General features: G+C 37.3%; 1 non-coding gene across 1 annotated transcript; it reads right to left on the bottom strand.

Moving 5' to 3' along the window:
• Nucleotides 1–9,231: 9,231 nt before the first annotated feature.
• Nucleotides 9,232–9,417, bottom strand: LOC116594654. The gene has a single exon (XR_004287360.1). It is a non-coding gene; the product is annotated as a U2 spliceosomal RNA (small nuclear RNA).
• Between the last annotated feature and the right edge of the window lie 13,315 nt (nt 9,418–22,732).

Here is a 22,732-nt window from a genome sequence, read left to right as displayed (position 1 = left end):
CAAAAGCACAGCTCAAAATATCAATCTGCTCTTCCTCAAAACATTTTGAAGTTATCGCTTTGCTTCAACATTTTCACTTGCTCCAAAAAGCTTTCTTTATCCCCCAAATGGCTTTCTATGAATTGCGTAAAATTTGAGTTCAGAAAAATTGGTTCTGGTTTAGGATTTGCACACTCAGCACTGCTCTCAGACTGAGGGGATTCAGAACATCTTCTCTGGACAACACAAGCAATGGCTGGATACTTTTGGATTTGTCAGACTCCAAATGACCCAGCTGATGAACTGCAAGACCAGACTGAACACAGTATCCATCTCCTGCCCCCATTCCTGTTGCCAGACCCTCCGGACAGAAGGTAATGGAACACCTATGGTGGTTTCAGAGATGTGGTTTCCTCTTAAAATAAGTAAAAATCCCAGTTTTTCAGAGGAAACAAAGGATGCAATTATTTCCTTAGAAAATGTAGAAGTAAACAATGTGATGTGCAGGAGAATATTTTTGTTCCTTCTGAAACTTTGGAAATCACAGTCAAGCAACTTAGAATGTATGTGTTAATGAAAGATCTTTTGTCTAATTTATGTACATCACTTTACTACAGATCTATGGAATTTAGGTTACATTTGTATAATTCCATAAGGGTTTTTTGATTGCTTAAGCGCCACCTGTTCTTTATAAATGCTGTGACTGACATCAAGTTTTCCTCCATATGGTGATGACATTTTTGATTACTATTTGTCTTCTTACATTTTAATAGTGATTTGAGTTAAAATAATTTAAAGTCTGTTTCCCAATAGCTTTATATAACTGAACAGTTCTGTTTATGAGTTTTATCTTTCTGTATTTTGAGTCCACATAATTTTTTTAAAAGAGCTTAAACTAGCTACAGAATACAGCTTTAGAGAACTAAATGAGTAATTTTTCAGTTGTGATTTAAAATCAAGAGTAGAATCAATATGGGCATCTCTGTAATTGAAAAGCAGTGGGTGATAATTCTGTACTGAAAACAAGATAATAAGAATAAAAACGAGCCATTGGTGGGAGAAAGATAAGATTAAAGATGTGATCTCAATTAAATATGAACTATTATTAACATTGTAATAAAATTTCCACTTCTAATTTGTCCCATATTTTCCTCTTTTGGAGAATAATTATGAGGATATGTAAAAATAACTTAAGTAAATCATGCTAGGATCCATTTATTATTTCCTGCTAAATTAATATTTACAGCATTTTTAATATCCAAATATTTTGGCTTGCAGAAATAGTTCAGTTTTTTTCAGTATGTCAAGATTTACTTCTTTATTTGTCTGATATATTATTTATCACTTGGTATGCATTAATTTTAAAAATAACAGAAAAGGCCAAGGCAAAGCATGTGGCATTGAGAAGCACAGTGAAAGAAAATGTCAATTTCTCCCATCTTCATGCCTGATGGTGATTTTTTTTACAGTGTTAAAAGCCTACATGTGTGTATATTTGAAAAAAAAAAATCACTGAGGAAAACAAGTGGCCACTTTCCTCTTTATAATAACATTTTCTTTCTTTCTTTTTTTTTAATTGCAAAAGTTTTTTGGTATATAGAAAACGGTTTTGCCTATTCAATAAATGGTTCTAGGAAATCGGTGAACAATTCAGGATCAACATCCCAGTTCTTCCTTTGGGAAAAATCATTCCTTACACAAATGCAAATTTCTGCTGCGTTTGCTAGGGCTCATAGAGTATAACCTTGAGAGCAGAACCAACAATGAGGAAGGCAGATTAAAAGATAGAGACAGATTCTTCTGAGCTCTTAAATTCAGCAATGCCTAAACTAATTCTCCTGAGTTTTGCGATTATTTAAGTCAAGAATCCCCACCATCCTCAACCTTGTCTGATGGGTTTTGTAGACCACATTGAAGAAATAAGACCTAATGGAAAGATAAATAGGGAAACACTGATTGTCCTTCATGTGAACATTCTATGTTTTAGAGATAACTACTTGCTGGCATGAAAATTTAACAGCTTGGTGTCTCCAGCTTCTAAAGCCCTTCCCAGACTTTTCTACCTATTTTCCTCTTCATTCTCCAACAAACACCCGCTTACCCTTCAAAATGCAGTTCAAACATCACTTACAATGAAATCTTTCTCTATAGCACATTAAGGCATTTTCTCCTTTCTGCTTCCATTACACCTTGTATAGGACTCACTCTTAATTTTTCCCTGTTTTACTGAAATTACTTGTTTAAACATGTGTTTCATCGCTTTGAGAGCTGAATTCTAATTTGAATTATCAGCTTGTAGTATAATACTTAAGTAGGTGACTAATAAATGTTTGATAATGGAAGGAGTGAAGGAATGAATGAATGCAGCACTAAAAATAGTAAAAATTATCTACTCACCAATCTGTTAGGAATTTCTTTTTTTTTTATTGTGTTATGTTATTCACCATACAGTACATCATTAGTTTTTGATGTAGTATTCCATGATTCATCATTTGCATATAACATCTAGTGCTCCAAGCAATATGTACCCTTCTTAACACCCATCACAGGGCTAACCCATCTCCTTACCCCTCTTCCCTCTGAAACCCTCAGACTGATTCTTGGAGTCCATAATCTCTCATGGTCCGCCTTCCCCTCTGATCCCCCCCTTCATTTTTCCCTTCCTTTTCCTACTGTCCTCCATTCTATTCTTTATGTTCCACAAATAAGTGAAACCATAGGATAATTGACCTTCTCTGCTTGACTTATTTCATTTAGCATAACTCCCCCATTTCCTTCCATGTTGATGCAAAAGTTGAGTATGCATCCTTTCTGATGGCTGAGTAAGATTCCATTGTATGTGTGGGCCGCATCATAATCCATTCATCTGTTGAAAGGTATCTTGGCTCTTTCCACAGTTTGGCTATTGTGTTAGGAATTTCTTCACTGCTCAAGTGTTAACATCTTCTTGCAGTCTAAATGATACATTTTATCTTCCTGGGAAAGCCACTGGGGCCTCTTTCTTGCTTTCACAGTTCAGTCTATTCAGGTAAATTCTTGAGGAAACAAATTTTGTTTCATTAACTATGACAGCACAGCCCACATGCACCTGCCCCTGAACGCTGATAGCAGATCCCACTGTCTCCTTCGCTCTTCTCAGCATAATCCAGGAGAACGCGAGTATGGAGTTCTGTTCAAGCATCAGTCTTTCTAATAGTAACAAGTCTTTCCGCCAACACAACTGTTTCCTTTCTTTTTTAACAATGGCATATGGTTCATATGTTTACAGCAAATCTCTACAAAATACTTCTTTGTTTTTACAGAAAGATAGGTTGGGTTGTGAACTCCTAATCTGCACCTCACTTCCTACACATAAAAGCAGAGTCCTTGGAGCTGTACAAGCTGTGGTCATATTTGTAATGAAAGCACAGCAAAGGCAAATGGAAATTTATTTCAATGAGTTTACTGTAAGCACACTGTTTTTTTTTTTTTTAATTGGTAGGTTTTAAAATTGGTATTGGTAGGTTTTAAATGCCTAATTATCTTCATATAAATGGCACCCTATCATCCTAGAAGTGTTGTACTCCTGCCCTGTGCTGTTTATTATTTTGCATTACAATTATCAGGCAAAGCAGAGAAGGTGACTTTAAGCAGCTCATTTAAAGTGCTTTTTTTCTTAAGTGTAAAATCTTTGGGAGGCTATTTACATAGATGTTTATCATTGGGTGTTAAAAATCAGTCCAATTATAAGTACACAAAAGTTTTATTATGGGCTTAATTTTGAAATGTAAATGGCCATTGTAAAGTGCCTGTTGAAATTTTAATTTGTGCTTGTATTTTCGTCTATGGATTAACAAGCCATCCTGTATTGAAATTAATTATAGAGATACACAAAATGTTCAAAGATAACAGAACCTGTATGGCAAAACTGCCTAAAGGTATGCAATGCAATCCCCTCTTTGGAGTTGAACATTAGAGATGTTGTAAGAAAGTGCTTGTCTGCCGCCCAGACGACCAGAGACACTGTGCAGATAGGACTGCACTTTGAGCTCCGTTCTGTTGCCATGGCTATGATGGCCTTAATATTGTACGCTCACAGCAAGGTTGCAATTAGTATTTGGATTTAGAAGAGAAACATAATGATCTCATATTGAAGAAACACTTGTTTAATACTATTTTGGATCTAGGCGTCCTTTCAAACTGCTAACGAGCAGCACTGTTGGTCAGGAAAAAAAATTCACTCTGCCATTTTGTACCTGTGTCCTCAGTTTCTCCCAAACAAACTTCACCGGGACAGAGAAGCTGCTGATCTTGCTGGCATGTCTCCACGTGCCCTCTGCTAGATTTCAAAAACATGCCTTGCCTACTTTGGAAGTTATAACGGAGTTTCCCAAGATTTCCTGTGCAGTGAACAGAGATGAAGCTGTACTGCCTTAATAATCAAATTGAAACACTAACTCGATATCCCCAAAAGAACAGCCAAGGTGTGCACCGTATGAATTTTAGGGTTTGCTCTATGTACAACCTAATGAAATATTGTTCTGGATCAGCAGTAATCATCTATTATGGGCATTTTCACTGTCATTTATAAATTGTTTCGTTTCCTATCATTCACAGGTGAGGAGCTCATGAGTGGGCCCTGAGTGTGGGAGACGGAAAAGCTTAGCCATATAATAAATGAGGAGAAGGAACTGAGATAGGCAGGATGGTTGCCCGAGCTTCTCAGACTACAAACATCCCAGGATTCCAGTCACAGAGCACGGAGAGGAGGTCATGAGCTAAAGCTAAGAGCCCAAGTTCGGGAGAAAGGCACCAGACAAATGGGCAGAGGTTTCTCTGACAGCAGCTCAAACAGTGTAAGAGACAGGATTAAGGACACCAGTTTTGTTTCGTTACAAAAAAGAGGTTTTTAAAGATAGATTGACCTAAGATATGGAATAGCAACAGCAAATATGTAGAAGACAAAATAACAACCTCATTTTCCATGCTAGAACCATAAACATCTCTAAGGCTTTCAGCTTCATTGTAGAGTCATAGCTTGTTTTATTGCACTTTACTTTATCGTACTTTGCAGGTATCGTGTTGTGTTATAAATCAAAGGTTTGTAGCAACCCTGCCTTGTGAGCAAGTTTTTTGGTGCCATTTGTTCAACAGTATTTGCTCGCTTCATGTCTCTGTGTTACATTTTGGCAATCTTGCAATATTTCAAACTTTTTCATTATTATTATGTTTGTTAGGGTGATCTGTGATCAGTGATCTGTGATGTTACTATTATAATTGTTCTGAGACTCCAAAAACCACACCCATAGAAGATACTTAACTTAATAAGTTGACTGCTCTACTGACGGACAGTTCCCCATCTCTCCCCCACCTTCCTTGGGCCTCCCTATTCCTTGAGACACAAGAATATTGAAATTAGGTCATGTAATAACCCTACAATGGCCTCTAAGTATTCAAGAGAAAGGAAGAGTTGCACGACTCTCCATTTAAATCAAACACTAGAAATGATTAAGCTCAGTGAGAAAGGCATGTCAAAAGCCCAGACTGGCCAAAATGTAGGCTTCTTGCACGAAACAGTTAGCGAAGTTATGAATGCAAAGGAAAAGTTCTTGAGGGAAATTAGAAATGCTACGTCATTGAACACAGGAGTGATAAGAAAGCAAAACAGCTTATTACCGATATGAAGAAAGATTTAGAGTCTGCATAGAAGATCAAAGAAGCTAGAACATTACCTTACACCAAAACCTAACTCAGAATAAGGACCTAACACCCTTCAATTCTATGAAGGCTGAAAGAGGTAAAGAATCTGCAGAACAAAAGTTGGAAGCTAGCCGAGGTTGGTTCCTGTGGTTTAAGGAAAGAAGCTGTCGCAATAACAGAAAAGTATAAAGTGAAAAAAAAAGTGCAAGATGAAGCAGCAAATACTGATGTAGAAGCTACAGCAAGTTATCCAAAAGATTTTCAGTGTAGACAGAACAACCTTCTATTGGAAGAAGATGCCAGCTTCGACTTTCAAAGCTAGAAAGCAGAAGTCAGTGTCTGGCTTCAAAGCTTCAAAGGACATGTGCCTCTCTTATTAGAAGCTAATGCAGTTGATGACCCTAAGTTGAAGCTAGTACTCATTTACAATTCTGAAAATACTAGAGCTCTTAGAATTATGCTAAATCTACTCTCCTATGCTCTATCATAGGAAGAAAAGAACCTGAGTGGAAGACAACACATCTGTTTACAACACAGTTTACCAAGTATATTTTAAGCCCACTATTGAGACCTACTTCTCAAAAGAAAAGATTCAAGTATGACTGCCCAGTAACAATGCACCTGGTCACCCAAGAGCTCTGATGGAGATGCCCAATGAGATGAATGTTGTTTTCATGCCTGATAACACAGCATCCACTTTGCAGCCCATAGATCAAGGGGTAATTTCAAACTTTAAGAATTATTATTATTATTATTATTTTTTTAAAGATGTTATTTTTATTTATTTGAAACAGAGAGAGAGATCACAAGTATGCAGAGAGGCAGGCATAGAGAAAGAGAGGAGAAAGCAGGCTTCCCGCTGAGCAGAGAGCCCAATGCGGGCCTCAATCCCGGGACCCTGAGATCATGACTTGAGCCGAAGCCAGAGGCTTAACCCACTGAGCCACCCAGTTGCCCCTTTAAGCATTATTATTTACAAATGCATTTTCTAAGGCTATTGCTGCCATGAATAGTGATTCCTCTGATGGATATAGGCAAAGTAATACAAAAACCTGGAAAGGATTCACCACTCTAGATGCCATTAAGAACATTCCTGATTCATGGGAAGAGGTCAAGATGTCAACATTGGCAGGAATTTGGAATTTGGAAGAATTCCAACACTCATGGATGATTTGGAGAAGTTCAAGACTTCAGTGGAAGAAGTAACTTCAGGTGAGGCGGAAATAGCAAAGGAACCAGAATTAGAAGTGGAACCTGAAGAAATAGAGCCTGTGCTGCGGCCATCTCAGGACGAAACTTTAATGGATGAGAAGCTGCTTCTTATGGATGAACAGAGTGGCTTCTTGAGAGGGAATCTACTCCTGGTGAAGATGCTATGCAGATTATTGAAAAGACAAGGAAGGATTTAGAATATTATATCAACCTAGTTGCCAAAGCAGAAGCAGGGTTTGAAAGGATTGCTTTCAATCTTGGAAGAAGGTCTACTTTGAGTTAAATGCTATCAAACAGCATTCCTTGCTTACAGACAAGCTGTTTGTGAAAGAAAGAGTCCATCAATGCAGAAAACTTCACTGTTGTCTTATTTTAAGAAATTGTCACAGCCACTCCAACCTTCAGCAACCACCACCCTGATCAGTTCACAGCCATCAGCATCGAGGCAAGACTCTCCACAAGCAAAAGGATTAGGACTCTGAAAGCTTAGATGATGGTTAGCATTTTTAAGCAATAAAGTACTTTTTAATTAAGCTATGTATACTGTCTTTTTAAAAAATTATGCTATTATACATTTAATAGACCACAATATGGTGTAAACATAACTTTCATATGCACCATGAAGCCAAAAACTCATTTGGCTCACTTTATTGCAATATTCACTTTATTATGGTGGTCTGGAAATGCCCACAATATCTCCAAGGTATGCCTATATTATAAAGGATTAAATCTGATCCTCTAATCTATTTATCTTCATAGAATTATATGATTAGGAATAGTTGTTATTATGATTTCACTTGCAAATAAGCTTTGGTAAACTACAGAATGCTCGTGGATTTTCCTAGACTCAGTATTGTTTGAATTCTGGTGATAAGCTCAAGACAGAGGTGAGGAGCTGTCCTATAGGGGAAGAATCAGAAAGAGATATGCTAGGGCCAGGCCATCTTAGGAGGGATAGTATCAAGAAGGCATTATGTAAAACTACTAAGCAGAAAGGGTTGAAAAAGATGAAAGTGAAGAGATAAAAGCAAGAGCCTGGAAGTGGAGTGAAGGAGGAAATAAGAGAAACAAAAGAGATGAAAGTGTTACAAGGAAGAGCTGGAGGTCTACATAAAAGCTAGAAGTCTTATTGTGGTATAAAACAGGAGAAGGAAAACGGTGATGTTACTATTTATTGAGTCATGTTAGGCCAATCTTGTATAAGTTTCCATATATCATCTCATTTAACCTCCCAACTGTGAGCAATAACCATTTCCATATTGGAAAAGAAGCCTTTTATATTTTCATCATCAGCTCTAATTCTTTACAATAGTAATTTCAAAGATTCTCCATTGTCCCTCTCCAAATTTCCAGTCTCAACCTCCCCGCTCAAAATCAACAGAGGATCTGCCTTCCAACCATAAAAGGAAAATAGCCAAGACATGAGAACTCCCTTAACTGCACAACTACAAAATCTAGATATTTAGCTGTTTTCATAGCCATTCTTTCTGCTTCTGTCTAGTTACAATAGAAGAGATGTTCTTAATATCTGAATTTTTTTTTTCTCGACCCAAGCCCTGTATCCCATTCCTTCTTGTCTCTTTAACAGAACCCTTTCATCTACCTTCCTGCACTGTTGGTGGGAATGCAAACTAGAGCAGTCACTCTGGAAAACAGTACGGAGGGTCCTCAAAAAGTTAACAATAGAACTACCCTATGATCCAGCAATCACACTGATAGGTATTTATCCAAATATAAAAATACTGATTCTGGAAAAAGAGAGAGAGAGGGAGGAAAAAAAAAAAGACAAATCAAGAAACAGACTCAGCTATAGAGAATGAACTGATGGTTACCAGATGCGAGGAGGGGAGGAGGACGGGTTAAGTAGGTGATGGGGAGTGACGAGGGCACTTGCCGTGATGAGCGCTGGGCGCTGTATGGAAGGGCTGAATCATTAAATTGTACACCCGAAACTAATATTATACTTTATACTAACTAACTGAAATTTAAACAAAAACTTTAAAAAATATGAAAATAAAAATAAAAAACCCTTCTATCTGCTTCCTCTAGGGCTTCTACCTTTCCCTTTTTGTAGTCTCCTTATACTAGCTTTAAAACCAAAGAAAAATTCCTTTAGCCTATATCTCCTTCCACCTATTCTCTTTTTTTTCTTTCAAAGGCAAGTTTCTTGAAAGAATTATTTATATGTATTCTCTTCATTTACTTACATTTCTTTTCTTATCAACGGACCACAACATGATTTTTTTTCCTACCATGGTCCACTGACACTGTTTGTTCCAACAGAAACCTTCTAGTTATGAAATCTAATAGAAAGATTTTGGTCCCCAGTATATGGAAGCTTTTTTTTTTTTTTGCCCCCAAGGGGGGTGCACCTGGAAGTACTGCAATACCAGGTCGATGCGTGGAGTGGATGGAGCAAGCTCCTATTCCATCTCCCTGCTCCAAAAATCCATTTAATATATTGTCCTCGGATAGAGGACGTATCAGATATTAAACTGATAAGAACAGATACTACACTTGATCTTAGCCAAAAGGCCGAGAAGCGATCTGGAAGCTTTTAATACCACTAGTTTTTGAAATAAGCTCTTATGCTCTGTGATACCTCATTCTCCTAGTGTATCTGTCTTCTGATACTTCTTAGTTTCCTTCACAGTTCTTTTCCTACAAGGCCCTTAAAGATCAATGTTCTTCTTGCTTCTGTTCTTAATCCTGTTCTCCCCATATGATCCTTGTGTTATCAACCTCTTATGGGGCTTCAATGCGGATGTCTAGGCTGACTGCCAATTTAGTGCCTCCATACTAAAACTCCTTCTTGCTCTTCAAGTCTTAAGCCACCATCCTCTCTCATCTGGATGTTTGAAACATCCTCATTTCTATCTTCACTCCCAGTCTTGACCCCACCATCTTGCCATAGCCAGAACGATTATTTGAAAATGCAAATCTTACCATATTACCCACCCACCAATTTTTTAATGGCTTCCCATTGTCCTTAGGATAGATCCAAACTTTTTGACATACCTTACAAATCCTTCATGATCATGTTCCCATAAAATGCTCCAGTCTTCTTTCTTTCCACTTTCCCCCCTTTGTTCAATAGGGTGGTTTATTTGCATATACTGAAAAAAAAATGCTTGAATGTATTAATCAATGTTGCATAAGGTCTAAATGTTGCTAAAAGAGAAAGTATCTCACTTCAAAATTCATGCTTTGGAGTTTTAAATATGAGCTAGACTTCTTTTTATTTATGTCTTGGGGGAAATTTTTTAAAGTACCTAATCTGGACTGAACATATGGGAGGGGGTGGTTTATGAAGTACATTTTCTGGTTGTGATCAAATCTTTCTTTGATTTCAGGTCCTGCCACAAGAAAACGTTGGGATATACACTCCAACCCCTTGGAAGAATATCTGTGAGGGAATTGGACAATTAACTTGGAGAAAAGGAAAAGCCTATAGGACATTGGGCCCTTGTTTCAATATAGGGCAGAGTAGAGATGTTATTAGACTGCATGATAATAAAGGCAAAAAGACCATTTGCTTTTCCCACTAGCTTACTGGACCTAAGCTTGCTGCCAGAGCAAGACTATAGGTAATTCTTTAAAAGATCTTTTAAAGAACATCAAATTGGCCCCAGTGGACTCAGTTGGGTCTTATGACTGACTGAGAGCAATAGAAGCAAATATGACTTCTGAAGGATCTCTGAGGCTTTACTGAGAACCACGAGCAGGAAGCAGAGTATCAAGGAACCACTATTAACAGAAACCACTGCTCTCTGGATCTGGCTCAAGCTGCTGCTAGGAACCACTGGTAGGCCACTCCACAGAGATCCAGCCCTAGGAGTAGCACATCTGGCTGGGAGAGACGATCTTGCCAAGCAATACTGCCATGCAGCTCTCTGCATCTTTTGGGGAAAAGGCCTAAATCCTTACTATTTACATAGCATCTGGAGAGAAGGGTAGATATTTGTGTAAGTATTTTATTTTATTTATTTATTTATTTATTTATTTATTTATTTATTTGAGAGAGAGACAGTGAGAGAGAACATGAACGAGGAGAAGGTCAGAGAGAGAAGCAGACTCCCCGTGGAGCTGGGAGACCAAGGCGGGACTCGATCCCGGGACTCCGGGATCATGACCTGAGCCGAAGGCAGTCGTCCAACCAACTGAGCCACCCAGGCGTCCCTGTGTAAGTATTTTATTACTGTCTTCATCGATGAAGGAGAGTAACCCGAACCTGAAGGAACAACAAATTGAGTGAAAGTTTAAGATAATAGAAGGCTTATGTTATCGGAGCTCTCAGAATATCATCTTGCAGGGGATAGACTTAGAGGAAAGGCTGTGCCGGGAAACTGACTGACTTTTGATTTACACAGCAAGTATCATCATGTCTTAGACACAATAGGTGCAATTAGGGTACCTACTAGTCAGAACGTGATGGTGACAATGTGCAAATCTCAACAGTTTAAATCAACGAATACCTCATTTCTCATGCACGTTATGTGTCCAATGTAAGTTGGCAGGGAGGCTCAGGGTTGCAGCCAATGAACAGCTAAAACTTGAAAAAGTGGGTTCTGGAAGGTCTTGAACCAGTAATTAAACACCCTGGCACAGAAGCAACACGTCAAAAAAAAAAAAAAAGAAGTAACACATGCCAATTCTGCTCACCACTCAGTGGGCAGAAGGAGTCACAGGTCCCCCTCAACATCCAAACACAAACAAGGCCATGAAATTAAATCCTACCATGTACCATGTGCCCTGAAGGCAGAGAACCCAAAAGAATTAAGAAGTGTCATGAATGATGACCATAGTGTGTGTGTGTTCAGTGACATGATTTGTGCATTGTAACCATTTACGTTATGGTCTATGATACACAAGTGTTTGATGCTATAAAATAGCATTCTACAGGGACAACTGAGTGGCCCAGTCGGTTAAGCATCTGCCTTTGGACCAGGTCATGATCTCAGGGTCCTTGGGATCCAGTCCCAAGTCCCTTATCAGGCTCCTTGCTCAGCAGGGAGCCTGCTTCTCCCTCTGCCTGCCGCTCCCCCACCCCACCCTACTTGTGCGCTCTCTCTCTTTCCGAAAAATAAATACATAAAATCTTTCAAAATAGTATTTTTCAATATTGAGAAATTTTAAACTCCCTAAAATATGGTATCCCAGTTTGAGAAACTAAAGGTCAAACACTGTCATGTCACAGGACCACTTTGAACAACTTTAGGTGTAAGGGCAAATGGGCACTGAAACTGCTTGGCAGCTACTACAAAATAAGCTAACTTTAATATATTTTTTTTTTAATTTTGTCAAGATGAAAGTACAAAATCTAAAATTCGTACACAAAATAGAAGACTTCTGGGTGCATTCCCAAGAACTCCCATTTGTTTATAGAGTTCAGATTGAGAAGTAGCTCTCTAGTTAAAGAAAAACAGCTAACATTTATTGAGCGCTTGCCATATGCCATTGTCCTTAAATATTCTATGTGAAACCACTCCTTGAATCTGCATGAACACGATATTATGCAGGTATTTGTCATCCACATTTTTTTCTGTGGGAGAAGTGAGGCACAGAGACTGGCTGTACCATGACTGGAACCCAGGAAATAGGAGGGCAGGGCATTCATTGTTCTTAGCCTTTGCTCTATACTATTCTTCGTTTACACTTGTTCACTAATTGACCAAACAGAGATATGTTTCCTAAAATGTACAGCAGTGATGGTAATACTGAAAAGGGTATAAGATAATGTCCTCACAAAACTTCCCATCTAGTGGAAAATGAAAATATATACACAATAATTCATTAAAAATAAAGAGCTATTATAAGATACATGCAATTATGTCACTTGTTTCTGGTTTATCATGTATCCCCCTCCCCCAGAGTATAAGCTTCATGTCAAGAGGTACTATGTCTATCCTGCCCACGGTTGTCTTGTCCAGGTTAAGAGCCTAGGAAATTGTAGGTGCTCCATAAATATCTGTGGGAGAGAATGAATGATTGTATACTTCACTGACAGTAAAGTAGTAGGCGCTTTATGTGTTGTTGTTGTTTTTTCTCATTTCATTTTCAAAACAAATATTACAAATAAGAAACAGAGATTTAGAGTTCAATCAGATGGAAATGGGAAAGCCAGAATCTGAACCCGAGTCTTTTATGGTTTTGCAAACAGTGCCCCCTTTGACTTAAAAACACTGCCTCTTAATGTGGACCAGAAGAATACAAAGTTCTATGGGAAATTGTTTTCTTCCAACCTCACGCACAATGAAGAACAAATCACATATAAAAAGAAACATTTCTGATGACTCCCACCATTTTTGTCTAAAGCAAGGACAAGAGGATATATTGCAAAGCCAGATGACTAGATATTTATCAGTCAGAAATGTCTCAAAAAATACAGCTTGATTAGTGAATTGCAGTATGTTCAGTAATTAATTAAGAGTTTGATTTGTAAAAACAAAGCATGATGGCTCCTACACACACCATGTGTCCCCTGAGCAAATGAAGATAGAGCTTAATGCTGAGGCTCCCAGTTCAGCTATGCAGTCACAGATGTGACTCAAATTAGAAGGATGAACTCTGAATAACAATAACACCATCCAAATTAGCAAGTAGTATCTAAAATTTCTTCCAGAAAAGCTGGAGACTTGTGTCCAGGGTCCAGGTTTACGAGCATTAAATTCTGCTCAAACTGATTTTTGGATCTATTTGGGCCAGTGCCACACATCAAAAGAACTCTTGGAGAAACCGGGGTAGTGTTCTTTCTAGTTGTTCAGTGGATTACCATCCAGTGAGAGCTCGAAGGGCAAGTCTACAGTTCATATGGGAAAAAATGCCTATTCTTTTTCCAGGCAATGTGTGTGTGTGCAACAGAAGTGCAACAGTGTATAAGCATGGGATTTAGAAATGGAGAGCTACACTCTGCCGAAAGTAGCTGCCTCTGTAGAAAGCAGAATTTGAAAGAGTACAGTAGACCTTGTTTTGCTTTAGGCTTTGTTATAGGTCTATGCAATGTTATAAACAAAAGGATCACTTTAGAGGAGGGTACAAAATAAAACTCAAACTGATCTTAACAAGAAATTTAAAGATGATGGTTCTGCAAACAAAGGTGCATTGTTCTTTGGGGAATAGTCATGCACTAAATAGAATTAGAAGGTATTTAAGAAACAAGGACGAGATGGCTTCTCTTAGCAAGCCATGTAAAGCACTCATTTGAGACTCTTAAACAAATACCTTGCACAGGTGATCATTTCTTTTTCATTCTATGAAGCAATTCCCTCATATCAGTTTCCCCTCTCCTGTGACAGAACACAGTACAGGGAGAGGGTCTACATTGATTCATCCCCTTCCTCATTCACCTATGGCTTCCATTCCTCAGTTCCATCTGGATAAATGTTCTGTGTCTTATATATTCGAATCCCTCGTTTCACAGTTCAGCTTCCCCATTCCTGGCCATGCACCTGTTCTTCGCCTTTCTCCCCATCCTGCCTCACAATGCCTTGTTCTGTGGCTGCAATGCGCCATCCTTTCCTCGCTCCCTATTTCTCCTTCCTTGCCAACTTTGCAGCCATTCTCTTTCTGTCTACGAAAGACTAATGACAGTTGCTTGTGGTTGCCACCTCCTCTGGTTTGGTAGGCTACCCAACCGCTGCCCTTTACTGTCCTGACTTTTTCATACTAAAATGGCCTGGTTGGCCTATCATGTCCCAATGCATCATGAAGACTGCCTTCATTTCATTACATCTGTACTGTGTTTTTAAACCATCATGTGGCCTCAGCTGACCTCTCCAAAATTTATTTCATCTACATTTTTGAGAGACACATGAGCTCAAAATACTCAGTTGGGGTCAATATGGTCATTTTGTAAAGAAAAGGTAGCTCACAGGCTTCTGGAATTTGTAAATAACATTTATTCTCAATCATGCCTTTGAAATTTTCAGCTTAGGAAATAGTCTTGAAAAATTGAAGATGAAAAGTCCATCAGAGAGTTGCATTCCATTCTCTGGACTTAAAAAAAAAATTAAAAAATCCAGTCTCAGTTGTAGGAAAAACACTTACTCCAGTGTTTTCTATAATTTTCTGCTTTGAAAAGGAGAGATATACCTCTCATGACATTTAGCTCTCATATATCTGAATCCATCTTGTTGGCTTACACCTTGGGTATCCAAAATTTAAGTGTATGTCACATGATCAGATTGATCACCTGGAAGTATCTCCCTGAAGGCAGCTGATACCAATGCCAAGTTACCTGAAAGAGGCAACTTTGCTTTCTTTAAAACAGAGATTTCAACATTAATCAATGCTTTGCTCTCTGGATCTCCTTTAACTTTCGATGGACGCAGACAGTCTCAGTAATACCAAAACATCTTTCTTGGGTTGATTTTTAATTGACAAGCCTTGATGCGATTGTGCATGTTGTCAGTTCTAACTTATTTTTAATGTTAGAGATGAGCTGTTAGCATATGTATGTGTTCTCCGTTAGGCCAGAGAAATTAAGAGAGAATCGTATTCTCAGTCTTTAGTCATTTAAAAATTAGTTTCCTTATTTTCCTGCCCCAGATGAATTCTGCATTGTTTTAATGAATTCATTCACAGTGTGAGGGCACACAGCACTGAAGAGACCTCAAGCAGCTTCACATTACAGACACTGACATAGCTTGCTAGAGATCTTCAAAGGCTTTTGTACTTTATTGCTTCATCATTTCTTGAGAAAATTATTTTTAGGCTATTGGGCTCCCACACTTTTTCTCTTTTAAATAATAAGCCCCCCAACACACACACTCCATGGGCGGGGGGGGAGAAAGACAGGGTAGGGGACATGATCTAAACCATATCTGTTGTTCAGAACAATTAAAAAATTCGTAATTCAGGGGCACCTGGGTGGCTCAGTGGATTAAGCCTCTGCCTTCGGCTCAGGTCATGATCTCTGGATCCTGGGATTGAGACCCACATCGGGCTCTCTGCTCAACAGGGAGCTTGCTTCCCTCTCTCTCTGCCTGCTTCTCTGCCTACTTGTATCTCTGTCAAATAAATAAATAAAATCTTTAAAAAATTTTGTAATTCATTTAAATTATGGTACAATATTTACAGCCTCACTTGTAAAGGAGACAATTGAATTATCAATGACTTTCTAATATTTTTTAGCAGTAGACACATTTTTATAAAATGACACTTTATGCAGAAGTCCAATAGATAAAAGAAAGGACATTCTAGTTAAATATAAGTAGGGAACTCCCAGGAATCTGCCTCATCACCCTACCTTTTGGCAATCCCTGGGGCACCTCTATTAGCTGTTTAGACACATTTCCAAGTCCAACATTCTAGGATTCTATTTGATTCAATTTGACAAAAATGTAATTGAATGCCTATAGTATAACAGGGAATACAAAGATACAGTATAGGAGTTCATAAAAATCTATGTTTTGAATACAGTGGCCCATTATACCCTTATCAAATTCCTTGTTAAGCCCTGAAATAACCCAAGGGTCTCTCTCTCTCTCTCAGGGAGTAACATGGAACCAGTCCTGCTGCTGGTTTTACTACTCAATAAATGCTCACTGAGCAAATTTATTCAGTGAATGAGAATTTGAATTAAATTAAAGAGTTGACTGGTTAAATAAAATAATGGATGCTATACCAAGAGTGAACAAAAATATAGTCCTAGGGAAACACTATATTCAATACAATAGCTTAAAAAATGTCATCTTTATGAACCATTAAATCAAGTTTCTACATGGTAAAAAAAATAATAATAATAATGAATGCCTCGTCAGTTCTTCTATAATAAGCAGTGATCATATACTTCAAAGGAAATCCTATCTTTTACTTAACTATGGAATAGTACTCCATAAGAGGAAATTCTTGATTCCAGCTGATGATTAGCATATGCCTTGAAAAATAAGGGAAAAGGCTCTTACAGATTCTTAAATATTAACTGATTTTAATATCTTACTTGGGCCTTTTAAGGCCTCTCAAACTCAGCTAATATCCTGTAACATGAAATTCTCTAATATTGACAAAGCAAATAAGCAAATGTCCTGCACATTTTAAGTTGAGAGCTTAAGTATTTATTTACTCTTTCCTTTCCATCTCTTAGGCATTTACATTACTTTCTTTCTACTGGGGTAGTTTCACAGGGCAATCGGTCCCAGAACCCACGATTTGTACGGTGGATCAGAGACCAGTGTCAAGGTTAATGTCACAGGAGAGCCTGACAGAAAGTATGAGAGAACAATGAAAGGCATGTTGATAAAACTTTCAAAAAACCACTATCTTACATTCACCAGTTGCTGCCTCATCCAGATAAACAGTATCTTTATGTCTTTTTGCCAAGTACACAAATAATTTTTGTTCTTTTAGGCTAAAATACCCACTTTTAAATAAAATTTTCCATTTAGTTCACTTTGGAAACTGAGAATACAAATGATTAAATGAAACCATATAGAAACTCACATTTAGAGAAATAACAACTTTTTATAAATGGCTCCTTTAATACAACCAAATATCCTTTGGGTATATAATAGTTACTTATTATAAAGAGTATTAAAAATTAACCACAAGAGAGAGGAAAACACACTATTACGGATTTAGCCAATAAGCTGAGCTAGAGCTAACCCAAATATTAGACAAACTCAAGCAAGATAAATCAATTTAGAACCCACTTAAAGCAAAAAATTTTAAAACAAAAAGAAAATAATTAAATATAGAATGATATGTCCATTTTTGGAATATACTGAAGTCATTTGCTGTGAGTTACATAAAAAACATTTAAAGAAAGTCTTATTGCTAATGAAGGATATTTCCACAAAGCTACTGATGTAACCATGGTAAAAGAGCAAATTTAAAATAATTCATTCTTTAAAAAAAATTCCAAGTAATATTTAAAGCAGACACTAAGGACTCTCTTCTTCCTTAGCATCTACCCTGACTAAGAGGGTCTGGGGTTTCCATTTCAATTATTTGACTTTTATAGGTATAAAAATAACCTTTACATCTAGAAAAAAATATATTTGGTAATGATCTTCTAGAGCAAGGTTCTAAAAATATTATCACATCTGTCTTCCAATAGAGTACTGTAGTGGAGACTAAGAAACATATTACAACCAGATCTACTATTTAGTATATACCCCAAAAAGAAAAATGCCAAAAGGGGAAAGCTTAAAAAAATACAGTTTTTTATTCTTTATATTTTTAAGAGAGAGGAAAATAAAATTGACTATTACACAAATAGGCCTATGTATTAACTGAAAGTAGTGTCTTCATTACTTTATGAGATAACTCAGAGTATTTAAGATATAGACTATTCAAAATACCTACAGCAATGTAGAACATTCAAAATTCTGAGAATACCTCATATCACATATAAAATTCTTAGAATACCTCACATCACATATAAAAAGTAACTTAAAATGGGTCAAAAACTAACATGTAAGAGCTAAAAGTATAAAATTCTTAGAAGGAAACCTAGGCACAAATCTTCATTACATTCACTTAGGCAATAGTTTCTTAAATATGACCAAAAAAGGAAAAAACACAAGCAACAAAGGAAAACAATTAGATAAATAAAATTTCACTAAAATGTAAAACTTTTGTGCTTCAGAGGACACCACTAACGAAGTAAAAAGGCATCCCACAGAATGGGAGAAAATATTTACAAATCTTATATCTGATAAGTAACTAGTATACAGAATACACAAAATATTCTTACAACTCAACAATAAAAAGACAACCCAATTAAAAAATTGGCAATGAATTTAAATGGACCTCTCTCCAAAGATATAGAAATGACCAATGAAAAGATGTTCAACATCATTAGTCATTAGTGAAATGTAAATTAAAACATTTATGAGATACCATTTCACACTCACCAGAATGGTAAGAAGGACAATAATGATGTTGGAAAGCATTTAGAGAAACCGGAACTCTCATACATTGCTCACTCGTGGGAAGGTAAAATTGTGCAGTCATTTCAAAAAAGTTTGGCAGTTTCTCAAAAATTAAACATGGAATTACCATACGACTCAGCAATTCCACTCCTAAAAGAAATGAAAACTGATCACCACACAGAAACTTATACATGAAAGTTTATAGCAACATCATTCAAAATAAAAAACTAGGAGCAATCCAAAGGTCTATCAATAGATAAATGTGCAAACAAAATGTAGTATATCCATATAATGGCATATTTTTTCAGCCATAAAAAGGAATGAAGTACTTAAACACGCTCCAACATGGAAGAACTCTGAAAACATTGTGATAAATGAAAGGATCTGGGCATAAAAGGTCAGATACTGTATGATTTCATTTATCTGAAAAGCCCAACATAGGCAAATCCATTAAGATGGAAAGTGGATTGGTAGTTTCTAGAGGAAAAATGGAGAATGACTACTAATGGGTATGGGGTTTATTTTTGGGGTGATGAATGTTCCATAATTAGATAGTGGTGATGGTTGAACAACTCTGTGAATATATTAAGAACCACTGAATTGCATACTTTTTTAAAAAGAGAAATTTTACAGTATGTTTTTATATTTTAATTTAAAAAAAGGCTCAGAGAGATTGATGACACTTCCTTAAATGAGCAAAACTGGAAAAGAAATAACTTGATTAAATCTGGTTTGATCAGGGATGCCTGGGTGTCTCAGTGGGTTAAAGCCTTTGCCTTCAGCTCAGATCATGATCCCAAAGTCCTGGGATCAACCCCCACACCAGGCTCTCTGCTCAGCAGGGAGCCTGCTTTCCCCCCACCTCTCTGCCTGTCTCTCTGCCTACTTGTGATCTCTGTCTGTCAAATAAATATGTAAAATCTTAAAAAAAAAATCTGGTTTGATCAGCTAGATATTGCTTAAATTCTACTCCATTCTTCACACTATCGACGGTCCCCACTTCATTTTTCTTTTTCCTTTTAGCTATTATTTATTTATTTGTGAGAGAGAGGGAGAAAGAGTATGTGTGTGAGCAGGTACGGGCAGAGAGGAATGGAGAGGGAGAAAGAATCTGAAGCAGACTCCATACTAAGTGCGAAGCTGAGTGCAAGGCTCCACTTTATAACTGCAAAATCATGACCTGAGCTGACACCAAAAGTCAGACGCTTAACTGACTGAGCTACCCAGGCACGCCCTCAACTCCATTTTTCAAGGCATTGGCATCTTACTCTTGATAAACCATATGGTAGGAGAATGTCCAGGATGGGGAGATGTCTGTTTCTTCTTGTTAGTAATATTTAGGTAACTGCAATAATGTATAATTTTGATAATTTAACATTTTGTCAGTTCAACGAGCTGTGTCAAAATAGTTTCTTCAAAAATGTCATGTACTGAGACTTTTTATGCAAGTCATGAGACCATATCTACTCTCCCATCATGAGCAACTATGGACAAATCTCTGAAAAAACAGTTTTCAAACACTGGATAATAGGCAGGGCAGGACTGTGATCATTGAGAGAAGGGAAACAAATGAGATGAGCCCAGTGACTGCCTTGGCTTTCTGGCTAAAGATACTTTCTGGACAATGATGTACGCAGGGAAGGCAAGTCCAAACAGAGCACAGTGGTCTTGCTGAGCTAAGAAGATAGACACTGGAGTTTGAGGAGGATGAGGCAAGTGGTATTTGTGAATTAGAGAATCAGATAGTAAAAGAGAGTACTGAGAAATAGTTCCAGAACTCTTTCGGGGGATGTGAGTCTCCTTGAGTCTGTTGCCGAATATAAGCTATGGATGTTTAGGGTGAAACTCCATAAGGCTGGGAAAACAAAAATAAACAGACAAAAGCAATTCTCAGTACTCAAATGGAGTTGAAACCAGGACTTTCAGAGATCTCACAACAGATGTAGGAGTATTCTAGCCCTAGAGAAGAGGCAACTCTAAAAACAGAGAAACATGAAATCTTGAAAGGATCAAGCTCACCAGGAAGAACTTTACTGCCTTATAGAACACAGTCTAACACTCTTTAACGGAAGAAAAGAATCCAGAAATGCAACAATACAGAATTCAAAATAGTACCTAAAAGACAAGTACTCAACACATAAAGCAAGAGGAAAATGTGACCCACAACCAGAAGAAAATTAGTCAATAGAAACATACCCAGAACTGGCCAACATGATGAAATAAGCAGACAAGGATGTTCAAAAAGCTATTATAAATATAGTAAAATACTTAAGGAAAAGATAAATATAACATAGCAATGGATGGTATTAAAAGAAGGAAATAAAACATCTAGAGATGAAAAATACAATACCTGAAATGAAAAATTTGCTGTCAAAAACTTAACAGCAGATTAGGAACTACAGAGTAAGAAGTCAGTGAGCCAGAAGACAAATCAACAGAGCTTCAGAATGAAACATGAAAAGGAGAAAAAAAGCCTGAAAAAAATTTAACAGAGCCTCAGTGACTTGTAGGATGATATTAAGTGGCCTAACTTATGTGCAATTAGCGTCTCAGAAGTGTGTGTGTGTTGGGTGGAAGGGACAGAAAAATATTTGAATATAGGATAGCCAGATTTTTCATATTTGGTGAAAACTATTAACTTACAGTTTTGGGAAATATAACAAGTACCAGATACTGTAAACACAAAGAAAGCACACCAAGGTGCATCACAATCAAATTGCTGAAATCCAGGGAAAAAAAGGAAAATCTTAAAAGCAGCTAGAGAAAGAGAAATACTATTTGTATATTCTGACATAAAGAGGGTCTGAATAAAGGAATAAAGATGAAGACCAACCATGAATTTCTTGGCAGAAGTTCGCAAGTCCGAAGATAATGAAACAACATCTTTGGAGTGTTCAAAGGAAAACAGGAACCCAAAAGACTTCCCTCCCAGCATTCTAAATCCAGGGAAAATATTCTTCAAAAAATGAAGGCAAAATAAAAATGTTTTCAGCAAAGGAAAACCTGAGAGCTTTTGTCAGAAATGTACAACAAAGAAATGTTAAAGATAGTTAAGTCAAGGAAAATAACACTATATGGTAACAGATCTACACAAAGGAATGAAGAATGCTGAAAGTAATAAATATGTGGGTAAATGCCAAAATAATAATCTTGGACTTATACTGTTCTATATCTCAGGTGTGGCGAAGATTACGTGAGAGTAAACATTTGGTAAAACTCATCAAGCTATAAAGTAGGTGCTGAAGTGGGAGCATTACACGAAATATAAATGCTTTTCAAGTGTTCTAGTATCCTTACTCCTTGGATATGTGATAATCATTTAAACTGGTCTCTTTCAGTGCACTCCCCTTGTACCAAATTCTTCTTAGGGAAACGCTAGGTCAATAACTGGAGTTTGTTTGTTTTGGTTTTTTTCCTCCTATATTTAGTCGAAAAGCACCTCTGGAGGGGAAAAAAGGAAATCGGCATGCAGATCTGAGCCACTAGAAATTTATTCTTCTTAGCTTCAACTGGTTCCTCAGTGTCATGTATGAACCCTACATATTCTTATTTATGGTCTCTTTATTTCAAATACCAGTCCCTTTCAAATGGGGGGGGTACTGAGATTTCTTTTGCTTTCAGCAGAAAAACCATGCCTCTTATTTATAAAATGGAAATAGCCTGGCATAGTTGTCCCAATTGTCCCCCTACACGTGTATAAATATACTCACATTCACACATCTTGATCTCTTTTCTCTAGTCTCAGAGGATGGGGGGCTCCTATTGTTCAAGGCCCACCCCTCCATCTGTCCTCTGATCCTGGGGATGTAACTCCTCTGGGACTTTACTCCATTAATTCTCTCACTCCCTCATGTTTAGCCTCCCCCATAATTGGCTCCTACATTCAGCCTATAAATATGCTCAAATACCTCCCATCCTAAAAATGGAATAAACAAAAAAATCTCTTCTTTCAATAGACTGACATATTCCTCTCTTCCAAATCTCTCTCA

Source organism: Mustela erminea, chromosome 6, assembly GCF_009829155.1.
Source record: "Mustela erminea isolate mMusErm1 chromosome 6, mMusErm1.Pri, whole genome shotgun sequence".
Classification (NCBI taxonomy): domain Eukaryota; kingdom Metazoa; phylum Chordata; class Mammalia; order Carnivora; family Mustelidae; genus Mustela; species Mustela erminea.
This window is presented reverse-complemented; position numbering and strand designations above follow the sequence as displayed.